General features: G+C 43.2%; 1 non-coding gene across 1 annotated transcript; it reads right to left on the bottom strand.

Annotated features, from left to right (window-relative positions):
* Positions 1 to 365: 365 nt before the first annotated feature.
* Positions 366 to 455, bottom strand: trnap-agg (transfer RNA proline (anticodon AGG)). The gene is given in 2 exon segments: positions 366 to 401; positions 420 to 455. It is a non-coding gene; the product is annotated as a tRNA-Pro (tRNA).
* Positions 456 to 4917: the final 4462 nt, after the last annotated feature.

Here is a 4917-nt window from a genome sequence, read left to right as displayed (position 1 = left end):
AAACACTTTGCTGCTCCACAATTTTAGTCCTGCCCAGATGTCCTGATTGTTAATTCCCCCTGAACCGGATTGCTGAAACACAAATACTAGAAAACAGCTCAAATATCGAGAAAAAAAAATCAAACTATGCCATTCTGTGTGTTCGTTCAGGCAAAATTGCAAGTCACTGCATTGGGCATCGTGCCTGCCTCCGCAAGGAGGGAGTTGCTGCATTTGGTGCAGTGGGATGAATTCAGAGTCCCATGACACGAGGAGGCTTTGCGTTCATTTTCTTCCCGTCCGCTGAAGTGAAGTATTCTCTGCAATGAACGTCCAGGGTGTTTCAATCTCGCCCTGATTTCCGCAATTAGAATTTGAAAAAAGCAGGGCTCGTCCGGGATTTGAACCCGGGACCTCTCGCAAGTTCACACAATGAAGATCCCTAAGCGAGAATCATACCCCTAGACCAACGAGCCAGCCGGTAACCGACCCCCTGTGCAACTAAGCAATCGTTTCAATGCCACCTGCAGTCGACCAAACATCTTTGGACATCGTGTTTGGGAAATCAGACATTTTGGCAATTACTCCGCATCTCAGGCAGTAACACGGACAGTGAAACCGATGTTCACGTTTCACATCGATTACTTTTGATCAACAATGGAAAAAGTTACTGTTGTCATTCGTTTTAATCCAGTGAAACGCAGGAAAAAAGCAAAAGCGGTAGCCTATGGTGTATTGGAAATCAGTAAAGATAAAAGGAGAATAAAGTTTGTGCAGTTTGGCCAGAGAGAGGGAAACATAAACTCTTAGATTTACAACAGCGCAGAATGAGGCCCGTCCTATCCGTGAAAACGGTTCCGACTGTGCAGCCAGATGTGCAATGTTGGAAATGTCGTTTCTGTTTTTGATCTTCACCAGAACAGGCAGTAAGATGTAACATTAATCATCATACAAACCGCGAGAGATTAAATCACAATAAAACACAGAGAGCGATAAATAACCTGAAACAACAAATCTATTGGATTGAAATGTTGAATTTCGATTGATATATCGGAAACAGCCAATTGAATTGGATCTTCGTCGTTTTATAGATCCGGAAGAGAAAAGAGAAACTGATGAAAAATGAAAAAAAAAAATCAAGAAATGAAAAGTAAAACTGCTGCCTTATTATCTGTTTCTTCACTCACCCTTCAATACTGGATAAAACAGAATGGAAATAACTGGATGAATTTAACCAAACGGATCCCGACCTGAAACGTTCACTCTGTTTGTCCCGCCACAAACGCTCCCAGTTCTGCTGTGTGTTTCCAGCTTTTTCTGTGTTTTCTTCAGATTTGCAGCATCTTCATTATTTCGCTTTTGGAATGTATGAGAAACCTCGGTGAACACTCGCCCTTCCCCCTTGCGTCGTGCCCCACTCTCGTTTTAAGTGGCCCAATGCGACCCTAACCCCGTCACCTCCACGCTGACAGATACAAGGTGGTCACGCTCTGGTTCAGTGAGATTAATGCAGAGAGCGGTTTCCAGGTCCAATGCAATCGCAAAAAGAATCGTTGATTGAAGTTGTGGGGGATTGCGGCAACTTTGAATTGTAAATTTGTGCAGCGAATTACTTTATGAGAAGGGACAATTTCAAACAGCCATTCTGAAAACCTTTCTGAAAATAAAATGATTCGGCCCCGTTTTGCTCAGCTTCACAAATTAATCCAAATGTTAGTTTCTTCGACAGGGATTTAACCACAGCGCGTTTGTTAGGAGGATATTTTAACTAAATTCTCATGGAATCAGAGCAGAGGAGCTTGATGACTTGATCTGAGGGGCCTTGGAGGTGTATTTGATGTGTTTAGCTCTGAATTTTCCATCTCTGGGTATGTTACGATTCCGTGAGTTTGCTGTTCTGTGTGGTTGAGAGGGAGGGAAGCAGGAAGATCTGTGAATAAGTTTTCCCTTTAAATATTTCACAGCTCCGCCGTCTACTTTTTTGTATTCGTTCATAGGATGTTGACATCGCTGGATAGGCCAGCATTTTTTGCCCATCCTGAATTGCCCTTGAGAAGATGGGGGTGTGCTGCCTTCTTAATCCGCTACTGTTATGACGCGGCAGATGGTGTGAGCCAAGCGGATCAAATCCACAAAGGAAACTTGATCACTCGGTCACAACGATTTGGCAATTTGTATTTTATTTCAAGGTGCGTGCCCTGAATTCAGTAGTATTATATCTACCAAGACTCTAAAGGTGTTTTCAAAACTAAATTAAACATTTATTAGCAAAATAAAATATTTCAAGTACATACATAGGTCTACAAATTACTGCTACAATAACTTGTAAATCCGCTAATTAACCTGGCTTCCAGTTATACCCCCATTAAGGCAGCGTTAAAAAATAGATTTAAACTGATCCAGCCAAGTCAAACATAATACCCTGAACAGTAGAATTCAAAGTGGCTTTTCCAAGCTTAACATTATGAGAATTATTATACTGTTGTGATAGCTACTGTCCGTGTGTTGTAGTTACATCCACAGTGCTGTTTGGGAGGGAATTCCAGGATTTTGACCCAGCAACAGTGAAGGAACCACGGAAAAGTGCTATCTCAGGATAATGTGTGGCTTGGAGGTGAAATTTCAGATGCTGGCCTTCCTATGATTTTGCTGCCCTTGTCCTTCGTGGTGGTAGAGCTGCGCGTTTGGAAGGTGCGGTTGAAGAAGCCTTGGTGAGTTGCTGTAGTGCCTCTTGTACACATTGCTGCCACTGTACGTCAGTGGTGGGAAGAATGCTTGTTTATTGTGGTGAATAAGGTGCCAGTCAAGCGGGTGGCTTTGCCCTGGGTGGTATCTAGCTTCTTGAGTGCTGTTGGAGCTGCACTCATCCAGGCAAGTTGAGAGCATTCCGTCACACTCCCGACTTGTGCCTTCAAGATGGTGGAGCAGCTTTGGGGAGTTAGGAGGTGAGTTACTCAACAGAATTCGCAGCCTCTGACCTCTGATCTTGCAGCCACAGTATTCAAATGGATGGTGCCGTTCGATTCCTGGTCAATGGTAGCCCCCAGTGTGTTGATAGTGGGAGATTCTGAGGCAGAACTGCCATTGAATGTCAAGAACTGATGATTAGATTACTTCTTGTCGTGGATGGTCATTTCCTAAAATTAATAGCGCAAATGTTATCTTTCACTTATCAGCCCAAGCCTGAATATTGTCTAGGTATTGCTGTATATGTCCGGACTGCTTCACTATCTGATGAATGAATGGTGCTGAACTTTGCACAACATCCACCAACATCCCCACTTCTAACCTTATGATGGAGGGAAGTTCATTGATGAAGCAACTGAAGATTGTTGGGCCAATGGCATTCCTCTGAAGAACTCCGTCAGTGATGTCCTGCAACTGAGCTGAGTGTCCTACAACAGCCACAACCACCTTCCTTTCTTTTAGGCCTGACTCCACCTCATGGGGAGTTGTCCAGCTGATTCCCATTGATTTCAGTTTCGCTAGGGCTCCTTGTTGCCACACTGGGTCAAATGCTGCGTTGATGTCAACGGCAGTCACTCTCACCTCACCTCTTGAGTTCAGCTCTTGTGTCCATGTGTGGACAAAGGCTGCAATGATTTCAGTAGCTGAGTGGCCCAGACGGAACCCAAACTGAGAGTCAGTGAGCAGGTTTTTGCTGGGTAAGTGCAGTAAGTGGTGATAGCACGGTCAACGACACTTTTCATCACTTTGTTCATGATGAAGAATAAACTAATGGAGCAGTATTAGGCTGGGTTGGATTTGTCCTGCTTCTTCTGGACAGAACATGCCTCGGAATTTGTGTGCACATTGACGTGTAGATGCCTCTTCTGTCTCTTTACTGAAGCAGCAAGGCTGTAGGGGGAGGGGGGGGGGGGACGGGCGGGATGCGGGGGCAGCTAGTTCTGGAGCTCAAGTCCAGCGATGTCCAACAAATCCAATTGGAGAGTCCAGGCGCAATCGGGCAGCGATTAAAATAACTTTCCGTTAAATTCACCCAGTTTTTTTTACATGTTTTAATTCAGTATTGATTGGCGACCGGATAAACAGAAAACAAGGGAGCAGCTCCATCATTTCTTTTCTTCCTTTCGACATTTTTTCCCTCCGTTCCTCTTTTCTCTCCCGGGTCTATAAAATAACGGGAATTCCAATTTACTTTCCTTTTCCATCGATGGTTCCTCATTTCTAAACGATATTTTACATTCCAATCGAATTGATTTGTTATTTCTCATTGTTTTTCCGCACGTTTTATTTTGTTGAATTCTCTCACGGTCTGGTTGATGATGAATGTTCCGTCTAACTGTCTGTTCTGGTGAAGATCAGAAGCACCATCCGCCTCGTCGGCTTGAGGCTGCACCTCGCCAATCATGTGGAATTAAATCAATTCGTACTGTCAGTTGGCATTTTAAAACATATTAAAAGACGCATTACTTCGAAAATGGCTTAATGTTTAAGGCGTCTGTGTGATGGTCATGTTGATGCGATCCAATGATTGGATCTTCCGGTTATTCCGCGATTTTTTATTTACAATGTGACGAAACATGTTGCACATGGACTTGCAGTGTTTCACATCAGCCCATTCATTAAAATCCGTGACCTGATGTGATGGAAATGTAATTTACCGACAGAAACAACATTTTCAACAAATACCTGGTGATGTAGTTGAAGAGTTGGTTTTAATTTTCCAAAATTCTCTAGATTCGGGGAAGGCTACATTAAGTTGTAAAATAGTTCATTTAACACCTGTATTCAAAAAGGCCGGGAGGCAGAAAGCAGGAAACAATTTGCCAGTTCGCTTAACATCCATCGTAGTGAAATTTTTAGAAGCTAATATTAAAAACGTTATAACAAGGCACTTAGATGAATTCAAGGCAATCAGCAGGATCAACATGGTTTTGGGAAAAGGGGAATCATTTTTAACCAGTTTGTTGAATT

Source organism: Cetorhinus maximus, chromosome 31 (genome assembly GCF_964194155.1).
Source record: "Cetorhinus maximus chromosome 31, sCetMax3.hap1.1, whole genome shotgun sequence".
NCBI classification, from domain to species: Eukaryota; Metazoa; Chordata; class Chondrichthyes; order Lamniformes; family Cetorhinidae; genus Cetorhinus; species Cetorhinus maximus.
Note: the sequence above shows the minus strand (reverse complement) of the source record. Positions and strands in the feature narration are given on the sequence as shown.